General features: G+C 40.2%; 1 pseudogene; it reads right to left on the bottom strand.

The window, feature by feature from the left end:
• Positions 1-16,749: 16,749 nt before the first annotated feature.
• Positions 16,750-17,094, bottom strand: LOC145802239 (putative mitochondrial protein AtMg00820 pseudogene; annotated as a pseudogene).
• Between the last annotated feature and the right edge of the window lie 5,303 nt (positions 17,095-22,397).

Genomic DNA, 22,397 nt, shown 5'->3' on the forward strand with positions numbered 1-22,397 from the left:
ACTAATTCCCAGATTGTTTCTTCCTACGGGAAGGTTCTATGTTACCACCAATTAGGTTATGATTTGGTGTGATATTATGGTGTGAACACCTTTCACACCTTCATCTCCCGCTTTAGCACACTATAATATTGGTAATAAAAATCTGAGTTGAACATGTTTACTTTGGTACCAAAATTTTGCCTTATGCCAACTTTCATCTATGAATTTATCTCATAGATCGATGTCTAATTGTGACTTAGCCATACGTGTGCATGTTTTTTCCATCAATCTGACCGCCTTTGTACAAATGTGTTCTCCCAATGTTAACACATTCCAAATGTCTTCAATTAACTATATTTCAAGTGAACAACATCAATTTTCAGTGCTGGGTTCATAGTCCATACCCAATCACCATTGACGACTTTAGCCACACACATTTCTCATGTGTCGACCTACACCGAAATTATTGTTAAGTGCTTCCTTTAGGGCCCATTCCTGAAGGTTTTCCTTAACAAAGAGACTTTTTGCTGATCAAGCAGACAACATCATCTAGTCAGCATATTGCATATTATGGAGTTTACATCTCATGCTAACTATGATGTCCATACCTTGTCAGTTCCTCTACCTTGTGATCTGGCCAAACACATGTTTCCATGCAAGATAGAGTCGCATAGCATCGGTTATCCAAGCATCCCTAGAGTCATCCGACTATGCTCTTATATAAGTAGCTAAAACACCTAGCTAGGCATTTTTCAATCCCATATTAGCTACATGTTCTCTGAATTTTTCTAGAGACAACCCTTTGGTCATAGGGTCGGTATCATGACCCAAACCTGCCCCTATAGGTTTAGTGTCGTAATCTGCCAGTAATCCGAGATTACCAAAGGCCTGCTTTACAGTAATACAGTAAACGGGGCTAGTGGAAGCCAATAAAGAATAAAATATATCGTCTAATGAGCTGTGAGGACTTACATGAGAAAATAAACTTATATAGATATTCACATAGTCCAGGTCAAGCTTTGTTCTAAAACATAACCATAGTTTAGGGATCTAATCCCAATAACACAAATCAATCTTATCAACAGCCATAACCATATATAACACTTGTCACCACACTATTCAAACACTTAGTTACAAGAATAAAATGGTGAACTCAACCACCCAATTAAGACTTGGAGCTTGACTGTTCGGAACCTCGCAGTGAGGCAAGGTGGTTGGCTTGACAAAAATAGGGTTTGGGTTGACACCGCTAAGTCAAGTCCGGTCTGGTGCTTGATCACCTACATATATATATTAAACAATGAGCTAGAGCCCAGTGAATAACAATTGTCTAAAGGGATTTATAAATGATGTCCTTATAACAATTTAAAACAATCAGTTTCAGTAGTGAATCAGTTCACAAAGCATTATTTCATACATTGCAGTGCCATATGAAATCATAGCAGTCATACGTAGTACATCTAATAGCAGAATAGTACAGTAGGTCTTTAAGACCGAATAGTCATTTGATGGCCATCAATAGAGTAAACAGTAGTTCCGAGAATTAGAACTAACAGAGATCTTTGTAACAGTAACAGTAACAATAGCAGTAAATAGTAGTAGTATGCTATGGATGCCACGAATATAGTTCATAAAATAGGGCAATCATTCATTCAATAAACAGTATCGTTTCAGAAATAGAACTTAGTAATATCATTCAAAAAATAATTGACACTTGAACATAGCTTTACACTATTGTTACTCGCAGTGGGCCCCTCGAAACACATGTTTAAGATGCGGCGTCCGACCTAAACAAACACATTCAAGCATAACAACTCAATTACATACCATTCATTCAGTTGGTTCTTAAACCTATTCAGTTTATTTGGTACTTGTTCGTTCAGTTATTTCTATTTGTTCTTGAATTTCTTTTGTGTTCATGATATGCATATGACTTTAAAACTCATGTTAACACCATGCAAATGAAGGCCCATAACATCGGACAAACTAAGAAAAACGAAACCGAAATCAACTTGAAAATCTCACATGCGGAAGGGCCGGCCACACGTGCACTCCGTATGTACAATTAAAACCGTGTTTGAGCCTTGCTATGTTATGTTCTCTGCACGTGCAACTCACAGCCGCACGTGAGGTTCTAGGCCAAATTCAATCTGAAAATTTGCTTCAATGTTGGAACTCATTCTTTTGCAAACACAACTTCAATTCTATGCATTTCAACTCCAAAACTCTTAAAACATCTTGCATTTTACATTTCTAACTTCAAATAAAAAACAATACCCAATTTCTACTTCAAGATCAAAATCTAGAATTGAAGTGTAAAATCATAAAACATGCATATTTGAGTCCCAATTCTCAAAATTCATGGAGTTTTCCTCCTCAATTCTCAACTTCAAAAAAACAACTTAACTTGAATTCCCAGCATCAAATACAAATTAAAACTTAAAACCAAAGCCCAAATTTCCAATTGAAAGCTCAAACTCTTTAATTAAATTGTAAACTTATTAAACATATGTTTAAGAGCTTCAACTTAAACTCTTATGAAGAAATTCCTTTGAAATCATTAGAAGGCATGCAAGAAAGCAGGTTTGTGACTATGATTTCACGAATTTATGCCATGCATGTTCAAATCTTGAACTAATTTTTACAATTCTTCTCTTTAATGCTCATATGAGTTCTCAACATTAATTTACACCATTAAACTATATACTTGAGAGTTCTAAACTCATCGTTTATGGATAAATTATATGAAATTACATGAACCATGAAAGAAACAAATATATAAACAGGATTTGCTACAAATTTATACCATGCATGTCATGATTATGAACTCAATTCACCAATTTCTTCCTTATCTTAATCATACATATATTTTCTACTTCAATTATTCCATAATACTTCCAATTAAGCTTGATTCCTTCTTATTAAACTTAAATTCCATGGGTTCATGAGTATAACAAGTCAATTTCATGAAATTAGAGGAGTATTCCTACCTTGAGTTGATGAATTTATGGAGATCAAATTTTTTCTTCTTCTTCTTCTTCTTCTTCTTCTTCTTCTTCTTCTCTCTCTCTCTCTCTCTCTCTCTCTCTCTCTCTCTCTATAAAACTCTCTCTTAAGTTGGTTATAGCGATCCCGGGTTTTACCCCTTGTTGTACAGTGATCCGGACTTGGTTCTGTGGATGTTAGTAGTTGTATAAACCCTGTTTACGTCCTTTCATACTTCGTATTTGAGTTATAGGATGTGATGGGCAGGTTTGTTGCAAGTTGGTTGTGTTTGGGAGCAAATGGTTGCTGTCTAGAATTTTGGTCCTTCGCTCGAGCCAGGGTTTGTCCGCTCGAGCGAGAGTTGAGTTTTGTGTCTGGTGGCTCGAGCCAGAGTTGCTTCGCTCGAGCTAGAGTCTGCGTCTGGTTCTGGACCTGAGAGCTGTGTTTCTTGGCTCGAGTGAGATTTTCTTCGCTCGAGCGAGCGACTTGTATGTTTTCGAGTTCTTCGCTCGAGCGAGAATTCTGTCGCTCGAGTGAGCTTCTGGGTTGCAAACCTGAAGCTTCGAGTTTTTGGCTCGAGTGAGACTTTCTTCGCTCGAGCGATGGTTTCTTGTGTCTGGTCGCTCGAGCGAGCCTGTGTTGTATCAGTAGACAGCAGTAGGGAAAACATCACTTTTTCATCTTCTTTATTTTGAAAACCCTAGAAACCGACTCGCTCTCTCTCTAAACTTGCCTTCTCTCTAAGGTTTCAGCTAGCTAGAGTGTAAATCTACCCTAAGTCCTTTGTTAAAAAGATAGAGGGTGTTGAGGGCTTTGTTTTAATCTGAAAAAACTTGGGATTTGGAGCACTTTGATTGTTGGTCTTCATCTCCGTTTGGGCTCTAACTTCGAGGTAGAGATATCCTACTCCTCCTTATGAGCTTTGTCTTTAAATTTTAGCATTTTGATATGTTGGGAGTTGTTGGAAAATTTTGAGAAAGTTTGGGTCTTTGTGTAATTTTACAAAAGATGGGGTTGTATTTATAATAAACCTATATGCGTGTTTGGCATGGAGAAATGAGATAAATGTTGGGTTATTGATAGAAATGGAACCTTAGGGTTGTTTTGTTAATTACGGGAAATGTCCTAATTACATTGATGAATTAATTTGTGAAATTAATTTGAGAAATGAGAAATTGAGTCGAGAATGTTGAAATTGGAATTGTATGGGATTAAAGGATGTAGTTGGATTCATTTATCGCTCACCTAGTTGAAATGTTGATGTTTTATCCATTTGGTGTATTTATTTTTTTTGTATTAGAAATAACTGCTTTGGACTATCGGTGGAGGATAGTCTTGATTGTTATAGACAATGCATGATGATTAGGCAAACAAAAACTAATTGATTGAGTATGCTATCGAATTTAGCGGTTGGAATAATACATTAACTTTATGTATTGATTGACTGTATATGATCTATGTTTATATACATGTGTTGTGTGGGAGGAGATGGGGGATGTACTCCACGGTTTAGGGGAAGATAGGGGGTGGACCTCTAAATCGGATTTTGTGTGACATTGATACAGCACTAAAATGTGTATCAAGTGTTAATTGTGAAAGTGTTTGAATTGATTTGATATAGCACTAAAATGTATATCGTTATCAATTGTGAAGTATAGAAGTGTTTCTATGTTATATTGATACGGCACCAAAATGTGTATTGTTCGTAAAGTATGAAAGTGGTTTATGTGTTATTGATACAGCATCAAAATGTGTGTTCATCATAAATTTCGAAAGTGTTTTAAAGATGAGTCACAATCTCATTAAGCTGTTTGGCCAGGTTCTGAGCCTTGTTTTCAAACTCAAAGTTGAAAAAGAAATGGGAAATGAAATGTAACATGGACTTGAATGTCATGAAACTGTAATGTGATAAGTGGGAATATAAGTGTGGACCATATATCAAATGCTGCTATTTTAATCATTGTTTATAGTTGGTTTAGTATATTTCTACTGGGCTGTGGCTTACCCTATATGGGACATCATTTTCAGGTACAGGTAGCATGCCACCTCAAAGGACATAGCTTGGGAGGCTAGAGGCAGACAGACTTTTTGTTGTGTTGGTTTTCTTTTGATGTATTACATGTAAATTCAAGCCAAGGGCTTAATATGTATATGAGTTAGTACTCACTTCTTGTAACCAAGTGTTGGCTTGGAAAGTTGTAAGCCCATAGGGCATTTACTTTTGTTGTCAACATGTAATACTTTTTGTAATGAATTACTCTGATGAATAGAAGGATGTTTATCTTTTATATCAATGCATGTCTATATTGATGGGTTTGATGTTATTTTTTTACAGGGCGTTACAACTTGGTATCAGAGCGTACCGGGTTCGAATACTTTGGGTACGTGGGAAGTGATTAGTATCACAATGGGTTTGTCTCGCTTGTTAGAGACCTATGTGTGACATTATGTGTTTATTTGATAACATGTTTATGTGACTATGTGGGTATGGGATTTAGTTTCTAGGATGTTGATTGGATCCTTGGGTTTCTGTGAGTCTTGTTGGAAAAGCACTTGATCAATGCTATTTCTAACCGGAACTCTAGTAACGCCTTGGGACTATCATTATCCGGAAATGAGATTCGTAAGTGCTTATGTGTTTATGTGCTTACGTGGAGTGAATTACAGTTGTCCAAGTATTAGGACGCGAGTGTTTAGTTTCAGCACATTTATGACTATGCTAATGTTCTTTGTTACCTTTATTAGGATGTCAGGACGAGGAAGAGGTGGTAGACGTGGCTCGAGCAGATTCTAGCAGAATTCAGAACAAATTTCGATTTCTGTCGCCTTTATGGCCCTCAATTTCAGATTTTAGCAGAATTCAGAACAAATTTCCTATGATGAACAGATATGGATTCAAAACTCTTAACGAAACACGTACTTAGCATCCAAAATTACATTAAACACATAATCACATGTATAATTAATGACTTAACAGCTTAACCTGGAGCATGGTTGTCACAGTCGGCCACCATCTTTTCTGAGGGTATATAGTTTACTTTAATTTCTCCCCTCTCTACTATATATTGAATATAGTGATAATTTATATCAATATGTGTAACGCCCTCAAAATAATAACGTTAAACCCATTAAATAAGACATACATTGATATACAAAAGTTCCACATTCTTTCATTCATGAGAGTTTCATTACATAAGTATTACATGTTAACAACAAAAGCAAAATGCCCTACGGTCTTACAGCTTTCCAAGTTAACACTTGGTTACAACAAAAAGAGTACTAACTCATACACATTAAGCCCTTGGCTTGAATTTACATGTAATACATCAAAAGTAATACGACAAAAAGGTATGTCCGCCTCTAGCCTCCCAAGCTATGTCCTTGGAGGTGGCATGCTACCTGTACCTGAAAATGATATTCCCATATAGGGTGAGCCACAGCCCAGTAGAAATACACTAAACCAACCATGAACAATGACTAAAAGATTAGTAATTGATAGATGGCCAACACTGATACAATCACATAAATCACATATTTATGTCATACGACTTATGAGTCCAAATTACTTTTTATTTTCCCTTTTTCAACAGATAGGCATATAAGCACTACCCACATTCTCAACAGATATGTATAACAACAATATCCACATTCTCAGATAAGCAAATAAGCTATATCCACATTCCACAACAGATATGTATAACAACAATATCCACAGATAAGCATATAAGCTATATCCACACTTCACAAAGATAAGCATATAAGCTCTATCTTCACTTTTCTAGACAAGCATATGAGCTGTATCTACGGAGTTCATCCCCTGTCTTCTCCCAACACTATCCGGTTTAGAGGTACATCCCCCATCTTCCCCTAAACCGCGGAGTACATCCCCCATCTCCTCCTCTACACATAACGTATACAAACACATTGGTTCTATATACAATCACACAATACATACAATTAATGTATTCTATCAACCGTCAAATTCTATGACACATTCCATTGATTAGTTTTCGTTTGCCTAATCATCATGCATTGTCTACAACAATCACGACTATCCTCCACCAATAGCCCAAAGCAGTTATTTCTAAACAGAAAATAAATGCACAATGGATATTCAATCAACATTTCATTTCCTCATTCCTCACAATTAATTATCCCAATTAATCAAACAATGTAATTAGGTCAATTCCCATAATTAACATTTCAACCCTTAGGTCCCATTTTCATCAATGACTTAACTTTTATTCCATTTCTCTATGCCAAACATGCATTCAGGTTTATTATGAATAAAACCCCAACTTTTGTAAAATTACACAAAAGCCCCCAAACTTTCACAAAATTACCAAACCAACCCCAACATCTCAAAATACCAAAATTTAAAGACAAAATCCATTGAGATGTGTAGGATATCCCTACCTCGAAGTTTGAGCCAAAAAGGAGATGAAGACTCGAAGATCAACGTGCTCCAAATCCCAACTTTTTCAGATTAAATCAAAGCTCTCAACGCCCTCTATCTTCTTAACAAAGGCCCTAGGCTAGATTCACACTCTAGGGAGATCAATTCTTAGAGAGAATATAAGTGTAGAGAGAGAGAGTCTCGGATCTAGGGTTTGAAAGAAAAAGGGAGTGAAAAAGTGATGTTCAAAAATGCTACTGTCCGCTGATATAAAACACGCTTGCTCGAGCGAAGCCTTCGTCGCTCGAGCGACCAGACACAGAAAACTCTCGCTCGAGCCAAGAAGTTCTCGCTCGAGCCTAAAACTCAGAAGTGCGCTCGAGCGAAAGAATGCTCGCTCGAGCCAACAACTCAAACCTTCAGGTCTGAAACCAGAAGCACGCTCGAGCGACCAACTCCTCGCTCGAGCAAAGAACAAACCAGACCGCTCGAGCCAAGAAAAGCTCGCTCGAGCCAAGAAATACAACTCTCAGGTCCAGAACCAGGTGCAAGCACTCGCTCGAGCGAAGCCACTCTGGCTCGACCCACCAGACACGAACTCAACTCTCGCTCGAGCGACCAACTCCTAGCTCTAGCGAAGGTCCAAAAATCTGGGCAGCAGCACTAGGCTCCCAAACACAACCAACCTGTAACAAACCTGCCCAACACATCCTATAACTCAAATACGAAGTAAAAAGGATGCAAACATGATACTAAACAACTACCAACATCCACGGACACATGTTCGGATCACTGTACAACAAGGGTAAACCCGGGATCGCTATAACCTCCCCCCTTAAAGAATTTCGTCCCTGAAATTAAGCACAAGTTTTCAAAAACAAGTTTTTCTCCATTTTAAACAATGTTTCATTTTAACATTCAACAATTCGACGCATTACCGGTCACCCCCTCCATTTAACAAGAGGCATTTCACAATATGTAAACAACATATGTACTTTCAGCATGCATTAACATTACGCATTATCTTTCCAATTTCAACAGTATAATCAACATATATAATGTTACATCCAACTTCCATATGAGGCAAGTTCCAAAACATACTTCCAATAAACCAAACATTTTCAATGTTTCACAACCTAAGACATATATAAAAGCTCTTAAGTTCAACAGTTGTGCAAAATTTAAATACAGAATTACATATCAACAAACAAGTCCGGATATTTTTCGCAGACTTCCAACTCACGTTCCCAAGTGGCTTCCTCCACTCCGTGATGTTTCCACAAGACTTTCACCAAAGGAATGGTCTTGCCACGCAGGACCTGATCCCGCCTATCCAAGACCCGAACCGGTCTCTCCTCATACGAGGCATCCTCATCTACCTCTAAATCGTTCCAATCCAACACATGTGATGGATCTGGCTCATACTTCCGAAGCATACTCACATGAAACACGTCATGCACTCCGGACAACTGCGGTGGTAAGGCTAACCGATAAGCAACCTCGCCAATCCTCTCAAGGATCTCAAAAGGACCAATAAACCGAGGGGATAACTTCCCACTCTTCCCAAATCTCATCAAGCCTCGTCTAGGTGATATCTTCAGAAAGACATGATCACCTACCTCAAACGCCAAAGGTCTCCTCCTACGGTCGGCATAACTCTTTTGTCGACTCTGGGCTGTAACAAGTCTCCTACGGATAAGCTCAACTTTCTCCGTCATCTCCCTAACTAACTCCGGACCCAACAAAGGTGCATCACCCACCTCGGCCCAACAAACTGGAGACCTACACGGTCGGCCATACAAGGCCTCAAACGGTGCCATACCGATGCTAGACTGAAAACTGTTGTTGTAGGCAAACTCTACCAAGGGTAAGTGCCTCTCCCACGTCCCACTGAAGTCCAGGACACAACCCCGAAGCATATCCTCAAGGATCTGAATAGTACGCTCGGACTGCCCGTCAGTCTGAGGATGATAGGCCGTACTAAAGGTCAACTTAGTGCCCAAGGCACTCTGCAAACTCTGCCACAACCTAGCAGTAAAACGAGGATCTCTATCTGAGATGATCGTCATTGGGACCCTGTGCAATCTCACTACGTCCCGAATATACAAGTCGGCAAGATGATCTACCGAATCTCTCACGCGCATAGGAATAAAGTGCGCCGACTTAGTCAACCGGTCTACAACCACCCAAATAGCATCACTACCCCGCTGAGTCCTCGGAAGACCTACAACGAAGTCCATAGTGACATGCTCCCACTTCCACTCAGCAATAGGCAAGGGTTGCAACAAACTCGCTGGCCTCTGATGCTCGGCCTTCACTTGCTGGCAAGTAAGGCACTTCGATACGAAAACAGCTACATCTCTCTTCATACCTCGCCACCAAAACTGGCGACCCAAATCCTGATACATCTTAGTACCTCCCGGATGCACCGCAAGGCGCGAATGGTGAAACTCTCAGAGTACTTCCTCTCGGCAAGACTCCGGTACAAACAAACGGTCTCGGTATCTCACACTCTGGTCGGGATACACCGTCAAACCCTTCTCAACTTTCCCACTGGGGATCTTCTCTCGGAGTGATTCTACCTCAAGGTCACCTCTTTGTGCCTTTAACACTCTAGTCACAAGTGTAGGCTGCGCAACAGCAGAAAACAAGGCCGCAGCCTCAACAGATTCGCCCAGTAGCAAATCAAACTCGCCAAGTGCACCCAACATCTCCCATTCCCGGATGGTTATACAAGCTACATCACTAATGGATTTCCTACTAAGGGCATCGGCCACAACATTGGCCTTTCCCGGATGATAGTGCAACTCAAAATCATAATCCTCGATGAACTCCATCCACCTCCTTTGCCTCAAATTCAAGTCTTTCTGTGTAAACAGATACTTCAAACTCTTGTGGTCTGAGAACACCTCGAACTTCTCACCATAAAGGTAGTGCCTCCAGATTTTCAAGGCAAAGATCACAGCCACTAACTCTAGGTCGTGTGTGGGGTAATTCTTCTCGTGTATTTTCAACTGACGTGAGCCATAAGCTACCACTTTCCCCTCCTGCATCAACACACATCCCAAACCCTCTCGTGAGGCATCACAATAAACCGCATAACCCAACCCTCTCTCCGGAATAATCAACACCGGAGCGATGGTAAATCTAACTTTCAGCTCTTGGAACGACTTTTCACAAGTCTCACTCCACACAAACTTGACTCCCTTCCAAGTCAGTCTAGTCAACGGTGACGCTAACCTGGAGAAATCTTTCACAAACCGACGGTAATACCCAGCTAATCCCAGAAAACTGCGGATCACAAACACACTCTTAGGCTGTGCCCAATCTTGCACTGCCTCTACCTTGGATGTATCAACAGACACCCCTTCCCCAGATACCACGTGGCCTAAGAATTTCACCTCTCTTAGCCAGAACTCACACTTCCCAAACTTGGCATACAGCCTATGGGCTCTAAGTAACTCAAGCACCACTCTCAAGTGTGCCTCGTGCTCCTCCTCAGAAGGCGAATAGATAAGAATGTCGTCCACAAAAACGACTACAAACCGATCCAAGAATTCCCGGAAGATCCGGTTCATCAAGTCCATAAAGACTGCCGGTGCATTGGTAAGCCCGAATGGCATCACCAGAAACTCATAATGGCCATACCGCGTACGGAATGCCGTCTTCGGAATATCCTCCTTCCTGACCCTCAACTGTTGGTAACCCGATCTCAAGTCTATCTTAGAGAAACAACGGAACCCTTCAACTGGTCAAACAAATCATCTATACGGGGCATAGGGTACTTATTCCTAACCGTAGCCCGATTCAACTTCCGGTAATCAATAGACAATCTCAAGGCACCATCTTTCTTGTTAACAAAGAGGGCCGGTGCTCCCCACGGCGAAACACTAGGGCGAACAAAGCCCTTATCGAGCAATTCCTGGAGCTGAACTTTCAACTCAACCAACTCTCCTGGAGCAAAACGGTAAGGTGCCATAGAAATCGGCGCCGTGCCAGGCACTAAATCAATAGAGAACTCTATCTCTCGGTGAGGTGGCAAACTAACAAGATCTTCGGGAAAGACATCCGAATACTCACAAACCACCCTCGGCAACACAATCTGAGACTCATCACACTCACTACTCTCTAAGCTAGCAAGTAAACCACTAAGCTCACTTCGCCCTCGCGAATCATACCCCGGTGGCAAAACACTACCAACCCGGTCTCCCAAGAAATGGAACCACTCCCCGCTCAAGGTACATAACGTGACCCTCTGGCGGTAGCAATCGATAACAGCCCGGTATGACGATAGCCAGTCCATACCCAAAATAACATCAAAACCCTTCATGGGCATGACAACAAACGGAAAAGGAAGCCTATAGTCGGCGACCTCTATATCACATCCTCTAACACCCTATTTCAAGATCAACTCACCACCCAAAGGCGATACCACACAAATAGGAGATGCTAACTGTGCCAACTCCAATTCCAAAACCGATGCAAATGCAGCAGATACAAAAGAATGAGATGCACCCGTGTCAATCAACACACTAGCAACCGAGTTGCAAAACAGAAAAGTACCTCTCACTACTGATGGAGCTGGTACTAAATCCTGCGCGGTAACAGCATACACGCGCCCCGTAGGCCCCTGGTCTACCTGCTCACCTCTAGGAGCAAAAGACTGCTGCACAGATTGGGATGACGAAGCTCCCGGATTGGCCCTCGAGGCCTGGACAGACTGAGCTGGCTGAAAACCCTGCGTCTGCCTAGTACCAGACGCTCCCGAAGTGGCACTCAACTGTGGGCAAAACCTCTTCAGGTGCCCAGGCTGTCCACACTGTTAACAAGACAAGGGCTGCCCCCTGCCCAAACTCTGACTTTGCGGTCTAGCTGAAGAAGAAGCAGCTCTCTGACCCCCACCCTTCTGCGGGCAAACAGAAACCTTGTGACCTAGCTGGCCACACTTGTAACAAGCAAACTCCCCCTGATTGCCTCTCCCCAAGTCTGCACTGGGCACTGGAAAGGTCGATCTAGCAACACCACCCTGCGACTGCTGAGGATTAGAACCCCTCTGCCTCCTACCATCACCCTGGCCATCTTGGCTCCTCTTGGAGCCTCTCTGCCCCTCATCCTCCTCCTGTATCATGAGCTCCATATGAGCTGCAGCGTCCACTAGGTGTCTGTACTCCCGGATGTAAGACCCACCAATTCTCAACTTGAGGCCCCGCCTCAACTTCCGCTCAAACTCAAAGCAACGGCGTTCCTCAGACGCCACCAGTTCAGGTGCGAACCTGGACAGACTAGTAAAGGTAGCCTCAAACTCGGCCACTGACAAGCCCTGCTGATTAAGCCGGCTAAACTGATCCCTCAGCTTCTCCCTAGCTGCTGCAGACAAAAACCTCTCCTGAAAAGCATTCACAAACGCCTCCCAAGTACTACCAACACGAGCCTTCTCGTACTTCCACCACTGACCCGTATCTCCCTTCAGTTGGAAGGATGCCAAGGTCACTTTCAGTGCTCCGTCCTCGATGCCAAGCATCTCGAACGTCTTACTCATTTGCTCTAGCCACTCATCAGCCTTCAGTGGCTCCTTCGGATCCCCGATAAACTCATCCGGATTAGACCGGAAAAACTCCCTCTTCAAGAAAGAAGGCCCTGCCTCAGCTGCCTGATTCCCAGCTCTAAGAATACCCAAAGCTCCTGCTATCTCTCTGGCCAAAGCACCCATGGCCTGCTGACCCACTGGCTCGGCCACATTGGCCTGGCCAACACCCTCCTGCACTGCCGGAATCTCACCCTGTAACGGTACTTCCTGCCTCGCAGGTCTACCACGCCTAGCACCTCTTCCTCGTCCTGACATCCTAATAAAGGTAACACAGAACATTAGCACATTCACAATGTGCCAAAACTAAACACTCACGTCCTAACACATGGACAACAGTAATTCACTCCACGTAAGCACATAAACACATAAGCACTTACGAATTTCATTTCTGGATAATGATAGTCCCGAGGCGTTACTAGAGTTCCGGTTAGAAATAGCATTGATCAAGTGCCTTTCCAACAAGACTCCCAGAAACCCAAGGATCCAATCAACATCCTAGAAATTAAATCCCATACCCACATAGCCACAAAAACATGTTATCAAGTAAGCACATAGCATATGATACTACATCTAAGTCTCTATCAAGCGAGACAAACCCATTGTGATACTAATCACTTCCAACGTACCCAAAGTATTCGAACCCGGTACGCTCTGATACCAAGTTGTAACGCCCTCAAAATAATAACGTTAAACCCATTAAATAAGACATACATTGATATACAAAAGTTCCACATTCTTTCATTCATGAGAGTTTCATTACATAAGTATTACATGTTAACAACAAAAGCAAAATGCCCTACGGGCTTACAGCTTTCCAAGTTAACACTTGGTTACAACAAAAAGAGTACTAACTCATACACATTAAGTCCTTGGCTTGAATTTACATGTAATACATCAAAAGTAATACAACAAAAAGGTATGTCCGCCTCTAGCCTCCCAAGCTATGTCCTTGGAGGTGGCATGCTACCTGTACCTGAAAATGATATTCCCATATAGGGTGAGCCACAGCCCAGTAGAAATACACTAAACCAACCATGAACAATGACTAAAAGATTAGTAATTGATAGATGGCCAACACTGATACAATCACATAAATCACATATTTATGTCATACGACTTATGAGTCCAAATTACTTTTTATTTTCCCTTTTTCAACAGATAGGCATATAAGCACTACCCACATTCTCAACAGATATGTATAACAACAATATCCACATTCTCAGATAAGCAAATAAGCTATATCCACATTCCACAACAGATATGTATAACAACAATATCCACAGATAAGCATATAAGCTATATCCACACTTCACAAAGATAAGCATATAAGCTCTATCTTCACTTTTCTAGACAAGCATATGAGCTGTATCTACGGAGTTCATCCCCTGTCTTCTCCCAACACTATCCGGTTTAGAGGTACATCCCCCATCTTCCCCTAAACCGCGGAGTACATCCCCCATCTCCTCCTCTACACATAACGTATACAAACACATTGGTTCTATATACAATCACACAATACATACAATTAATGTATTCTATCAACCGTCAAATTCTATGACACATTCCATTGATTAGTTTTCGTTTGCCTAATCATCATGCATTGTCTACAACAATCACGACTATCCTCCACCGATAGCCCAAAGCAGTTATTTCTAAACAGAAAATAAATGCACAATGGATATTCAATCAACATTTCATTTCCTCATTCCTCACAATTAATTATCCCAATTAATCAAACAATGTAATTAGGTCAATTCCCATAATTAACATTTCAACCCTTAGGTCCCATTTTCATCAATGACTTAACTTTTATTCCATTTCTCTATGCCAAACATGCATTCAGGTTTATTATGAATAAAACCCCAACTTTTGTAAAATTACACAAAAGCCCCCAAACTTTCACAAAATTACCAAACCAACCCCAACATCTCAAAATACCAAAATTTAAAGACAAAATCCATTGAGATGTGTAGGATATCCCTACCTCGAAGTTTGAGCCAAAAAGGAGATGAAGACTCGAAGATCAACGTGCTCCAAATCCCAACTTTTTCAGATTAAATCGAAGCTCTCAACGCCCTCTATCTTTTTAACAAAGGCCCTAGGCTAGATTCACACTCTAGGGAGATCAATTCTTAGAGAGAATATAAGTGTAGAGAGAGAGAGTCTCGGATCTAGGGTTTGAAAGAAAAAGGGAGTGAAAAAGTGATGTTCAAAAATGCTACTGTCCGCTGATATAAAACACGCTCGCTCGAGCGAAGCCTTCGTCGCTCGAGCGACCAGACACAGAAAACTCTCGCTCGAGCCTAAAACTCAGAAGTGCGCTCGAGCGAAAGAATGCTCGCTCGAGCCAACAACTCAAACCTTCAGGTCTGCAACCAGAAGCACGCTCGAGCGACCAACTCCTCGCTCGAGCGAAGAACAAACCAGACCGCTCGAGCCAAGAAAAGCTCGCTCGAGCCAAGAAATACGACTCTCAGGTCCAGAACCAGGTGCAAGCGCTCGCTCGAGCGAAGCCACTTTGGCTCGACCCACCAGACACGAACTCAACTCTCGCTCGAGCGACCAACTCCTAGCTCGAGCGAAGGTCCAAAAATCTGGGCAGCAGCACTAGGCTCCCAAACACAACCAACCTGTAACAAACCTGCCCAACACATCCTATAACTCAAATACGAAGTAAAAAGGATGCAAACACGATACTAAACAACTACCGACATCTACGGACACATGTCCGGATCACTGTACAACAAGGGTAAACCCGGGATCGCTATAATATGTTTTCCCTTAGAGCTATTCTCTCCACTTTTTATTAATGTGATGGCAGACTGATTGTCACAAAACATATTAACCGATTTGGTAGGTATACCTAATTGTAAACTGTTAACAAATCGTTTTATCTAGACCGCATTACTGACTGTTGTGCTGCAAGCTATGTATTCAGCCTCCATAGTGTACTTTGCAACACAACTCTATTTCTTACTTAACCAGGAAACTGTTGTCCCACCAAACAAGAACACATGGCCACTAGTAGATTTTCTATCATCTATATCTCCTGCAAAATCCGCGTCAGTGTATCCTTTTATGTCTAGATCACACAAACCAAAACATAATTTCAAATTCTTAGTGCCTTTTAAATATCTGAATATTCTTTTGAATACTTTCCAATGTTCCTTACTCGGATTAGATTAAAACCTACTTACTAATCCGACTGAACGACAAATGTCAGGTCTTGTGCTTGTCATAGCATACATTAGGCTGCCTACTGCTTGAGCATACGGGACATCTCTTATTTCCTCAATTTTTGGACTTAGTCTAAGGACTCATACTTTTACTAAGACTTTGTCCCTTGCAAATTGGTGTTCTTCAAGAATTACAGTTATCCATATTAAATCTGTTGAGCACCTTGTTTAGATATTTTTCTTGATCTAGATATAATAATTTTGAATTTCTATCTCTTGAAATTCTAATTCCTAGAACATAGGTTGCAAGACCCATGTCTATCATTTCAAATCTAGATGCCAAGAAATTTTGGTTATTATAATCATATATGGACAATTTCCTGCTAACAAGATGTCATCCACGTATAAAGACAATATTGCTAACTTGTCATCATTTTTCCAGATATAAACACAATGATCTAATGGACTCACAATATAGCCTATTTCTAAAATGGCTCGGTAGAATTTCAAGTACTATTGTTTTGAAGATTGTTTAAGTCTATACAGGGATTTCTTCAACTTGTAGACTTTATCCTCGTTGCCTTGGATCTGGAAACCATTAGGTTGCATCATATAAATTTTCTCTTTTAATTCTCATTGAGAAAAGCTGTTTTAACATCTAATTGATGCAATTCCAAATCCATCCTGACTACTACCGCCATTAGAATCCTTATTAAGGCAAATTTTGCAATAGGAGAATACGTTTCCATAAAGTCTACTCCAAGTTGTTTTGTAAATCCCTTGGCTACAAGCCTTGCCTTGTATTTCTCCAAACTTCCATCTACTTTGAATTTCTTTCTAAGAACCCATTTGCAACCAATAGTTTTTCTTCCATTCGGGAGATCATTTAATTCCCAAATATCATTTTTCTTGATTGAGTCAAGTTCTTCATTCATTGCCTCAAGCCATTTTGTAGCATCACTGGTACTCATTGCTTCATTATAACTAGTAGGATCATCTACTAAGTTATTAAGTTCTTCAACTTGAAAAACATAATGATCTTTCAAAAACGTAGATGGACGTCTTGCTCTCTTGCTCTCTTACTCCCACTTATCTCAGGATTTGAAGTAGGTAAAACAATGCCATTTAGTTTTCGTTTCCTTCCACTATTAGATGGTTCTGGGAGAATTTGTAGGTCTTGTGACAAATATGGAAGAGAGGAATCTTGAGATATCTTGGAGAGCAATTTAATTTTTCAATAAGAGTAACAAGATCAGTGGATTCAAGAAAAATAGCATCTCTACTTTTTATTAATCCACGTTCAGGGTGGTAAAACCGATAACCGCTCCCATCGATAAACTTGCATTCCCAAGGTTTACTTCCCAATTTATCCCTTAAAGGTTTAGGAATAAGTACATGTGCTTTACATCCCCAAACTTTGAGATTTAGAGCATTAGGTTTAGTTCCATTCCAGTATTCATAAGAAGTTAGAGGTTTGGCTTTTGTTTCGACCCTATTTAATATGTACGCAGTGGTGGACAAAACTTTCCCCAAAAAATGAATAGGAAGATCAGCATGAGTCATCATAGACCTTGTCATTTCCATTAGAGTATGATTTCGTTTTTCTGCAATCTCGTTTTGTTGTGGTGTGTATGGCATTGTAAACAAATGTTTGATGTCATTATCCTTGCAGAAAGAATCCATAGCTTCATATTCGCCACCTCTATCATTATTCAAGTTTTTAATGGACCGACCAAGTTGCTTTTCCATTTCTAATTTATATTCCTTAAACATTTCAATTGCCTCTGATTTGTGTTTAAGAAGGTAGATATGTCCATATCTTGAATAATCATCAGTGAAAGTAATAAAGTATTCCATGCCTCGATGAGTTTTTGTTCTTAAAGGGCCACAAATGTCCGAATGAATTACTTCAAGTAATTTCGATGATTTCCAATGTTTTGAAATGGCTTGCTATTCATTTTTCCTTTGATACATGCTTCACATATATCAAAATCATCTGAACACACTTTAGGTAATGGGCCATTTTTAGACATTCGAGACATTTTGTTTTTATTAATGTGACCTAATCTTAGATGCCATAAATAAGAACTATTACTAGTAGAAACATACAAATAATTAGAAAAACATACTTTATTATTATCAATAGGAAGAGAGTACATGTCATTTACTCTTACACCTTTCACTAATACACTTCCTTTCTCAATCAACATTGTGTTAAACCTAAATTTAATCTTAAAACCCTTTTGGGTTAACACTGGAACTGAAATTAAATTTCGGCGAATGCTGGGTACATAAAGGACATCATGAAGCACAATGGAAGTTCCATTGATAGAGAATTGACAGTTGCCGATGCCCAAAACATCACTGTAAGAGTTGTTGCCCATATAGATTCTATGTTCACCATTCTTCTTTTCAGTAAACTCCACGAACATGTCTTTGTTTTGCACGATATGCCTAGTTGCAGTAGAATCAATCCACCATGAATTTGATGAAGGTTCAAGTACCATTGCTTCAGAAACTGTCATGGCAATAGGGATATGATCCTTTTTCTGCTTGTTCTGAGGACAAATGGCTTTGATATGACCTTTTTGACCGCAATTGTAACATTGGCCAACCTGATTCTTGTGATGTTGTTTTTTCCATCCTTGCTGCTTCTTCCATTCTTTCTAGAGCTCTTTCTTTCATTTTTTCTTGAAAAAAGTAGTCTTTCTCTTGTTGAATGGTGTGTGGGAATTATTCTGTGGTTATGGCAAAGATTATGCCATCAACAAGTTAGAAGACAATCCTTCTTTATGCCTTCGCTTCATTCTTTCCTCTTCCAAAACTAAGAGTACATGCAATGTCACCATTGAAATCTCTCATCCACTATGAGTTAAAGATGTGACAACATGATCCCAAGACAATGAAAGACTATTAAGTATGGTAGTTACTTGCATTTTGTCTGAGAAAGGGTGATCAGCGTTGGATAATTCTTTAGCAATTAATTCCATTTGATTGACATGATCACCAACACTATCATTATCACTCATACGAATGTTATTATATTTGTCCAAGAGCAATTGAATTTGAGTGTTTGATCGAACTCCATACTTACTTTCTAGTGCTTCCATCAATTGTTTTGCAGTTTCATGTTCTTCGAATAGCAAAATAATGTTGTCTTTCATATTATATAATATAGTTGCCTTTGCCATTGCATCATCTTCTATCCATTTATTTTGAAACCAATTAGAATCATCATCTGGTTTATAAGTGGATAAAGTGTGCAATGTTTTTTCATGTGTAAGAAGATAAGAAATGTGGCGTTTCCATGCTCGGAAATTATTTCCATTAAGCATCTCAATTCTTCAAGAATCAATAGCACTTTTAATAGCCATTCTCAAGAAAATGTGTTACAATAAAAATACAAATGTGGATATTACAAACAAAATAAAAAAATAAGCAAAATAAATTCAACAAGTCTTAATAAAGATAAGCCTTGTAGTTGTTGAATCAGCCCCTGTGATAAGGAAAATATCGTCGTAGAGAAGTAGAACGATCTTCTTGCCTTAGGTAAAAAGAATGATAAAAACCCAATGGCCTATTGAACCCAAAACCCTGCTTACGAGCCCAAGGAACACAATGGTGCTTATTAAATAATTTTTCTTTGGATGTTTTCCTAGATAACACCCTTGGATAGCCTCCTTCTCTAATTATTTCTTCTGGAAATTTAGTACAACGACCCAAAGAAAAATTCTTAAAAGAATTTTGGAATTTTTGGATTTTGAATGATTGAAAACGGCTTTGAAATGAACAAGAATGGGCAAAAAAACCCTTGAACCAAGCTGCTGCTGGATCAAGGATTGGGCTAGGCTGGGCTGGTTTGGACCAGCTTAGGCTGAATCGGCTTGAAATGTGGGTCAGGACATGGGGCTGATAGGCACGGGTCACGCAAGGTAGACGAACGCGGATTTGGGCTAGCATGGGGGTCAACGTGCTGGGCGGACTACAGCCTTGGACTAGTGGGCTGCACCTATAGCTTTGGGCTGCTGGGCTACGTCCGCTGCCTTGGGCTGCTTGTCTGCGCCTGGCTTGTTTGGGCTACTTGTTGGGTTAGCCCAATTGAATTCTTTTTAATCCTTAGGCCTAAAGGAATAGACTTCCTTGTTGTGTGCTTAATTTTTGGACCTTTACTCTTTGTTCTTGAATTTGGCCCAATGGATGGAATTTCCAACACAGATGCTCCAACGGTATTATTTCTCTAGTCGTCTTCTCAGGCGACTTGAGTCGGAGACCACAAACTAAAATTTGAATTTTGTGGATCAAACGTTTGCCGTTTTTCCCAACAAATTTCACCGTTGTGATCAAAATTTTGTGACGAACAAGATGGTGCTATAGTGTTGACGCAAGTTGAACCAAAAATTATTTTATAAAATTTCTTCCACTGGTATAATTCAGCCACACTTTCGACAAGGTTCGTCACAATACCACCACCAACTGTTATTTTCTTTGGATACGTTTCTGGGAATACAACATGTTGATGAGGATTAAATAAGCAAATGGAGTTAACTAATGCCTAAGCTTGTCAATCAATAACACTCTGAATTTTTGGTAAAAATATTTTGGAAAGTTTTCACTCTTCCGGACTGTAATTCGACATCTACGATTATGTGTAAACAAAGCTCTAATACCACTAAAAGATCAACTAACAATGGTAAATAGATTGGAATTTCCATTAGGGTATTTATCACACAAGAATATACAATCAGGAATGTAGGAATAAAGAGAGAAAGTTTTTCAGGTGTCTAATCCATTGTGATGGCCATGTATTTATAGTTTACATGGTGTCTATAGCGATCCCGGGTTTACCCTTGTTATACCGTGATCCGGACATGTGTCCGTGGATGTTGGTAGTTGTCTATCATCTTGTTTGCATCCTTTTTACTTAGTATTTGAGTTATGGGATGTGTTGGGCAGGTTTGTTTCAGGTTGGTTGAGTTTAGAAACCAAACTAGTTGCCCAGATTTTTGGCCTGTCCGCTCGAGCGGAGGTGTCGGCGCTCGAGCGGGGAATACATCCATCCAGTATCTTGTTGTGCAGTGTTGTGAGCTCGAGCGTAGGGTTGGGAGCTCGAGCGGAGGCCTGGTTCTGCAAAAGTGCTGAGCGAGTGCATTCTGCGCTCGAGCGGGAGGTTGGCCGCTCGAGCGGGAGTCTGTGAGTGGCCGCTCGAGCGGGGTGTTTTACGCTCGAGCGGAGACCTGGGTTAAAGTCCCGAAATTGTGACTTTTCAAATCACTTTTTCACTTTCTCTTCTCTCTCTTACTTTTCCAAAAAACACCATTGTTGAGTCTTTCTCTCTAGATACTACCTTCTCTCTACGTTTTGATCTAGTAGGAGTGATTTGCTCACCTTTGGCCTTTACAAAAAAGTTGTTGATCGTCGAGGGCTACATTTTAATCTGAAAATCACGGGTTTTGGAGCACGTTGGGTTTTGTCGTCTTCTCCTTTGGGACTCCAAATTTGAGGTAGGGATAACCTACTCCTCTCTATGGGTTTTGTCTTTAAATTTTGGTATTTTGAGATGTTGGGCTTGGTTTGGTAATTTTGTGAAAGTTTGGGGGCTTTTGTGTAATTTTACAAAAGTTGGGGTTTTATTCATAATAAACCTAGATGCATGTTTGGCATAGAAAAAAAAAATGGAATGATTGTTGAATCATTGATGAAAATGGGACCTAAGGGTTGAAATAGTAATTATGGAAAATGGCCTAATTACATTGCTTAATTAATTGGGATAATTAATTGGTGAGAAATGAGGAAATGAAATGTTGATTGAATATCCATTTGTGCATTTATTTTCTGTTTTAGAAATAACTGCTTTGGGCTATCGGTGGAGGATAGTCGAGATTGTTGTAGACAATGCATGATGATTAGGTAAACGGAAACTAATCAATGGAATGTGTCATGGAACTTGACGGTTGATAGAATACATTAATTGTGTGTATTGTGTGATTGTATATAGAACCAATGTGTTTATATACGTTATGTGTAGAGGAGGAGATAGGGGATGTACTCCGCGGTTTAGGGGAAGATAGGGGATGTACCTCTAAACCGGATAGGTATTGGGAGGAGATAGGGGATGAACTCCGTAGACAGAGCTCATATGCTTGTCTAGAGAAGTGAAGATAGAGCTCATATGCTTATCTTTGTGAAGTGTGGATACAGCTTGTATGCTTGTCTGTGGATGTTGTTGATATACATATCTGTTGTAGAATGTGGATACAGCTTGTATGCTTATCTG

Source organism: Camellia sinensis, chromosome 11, assembly GCF_055761805.1.
Source record: "Camellia sinensis isolate YWXY chromosome 11, ASM5576180v1, whole genome shotgun sequence".
Taxonomy (NCBI): domain Eukaryota; kingdom Viridiplantae; phylum Streptophyta; class Magnoliopsida; order Ericales; family Theaceae; genus Camellia; species Camellia sinensis.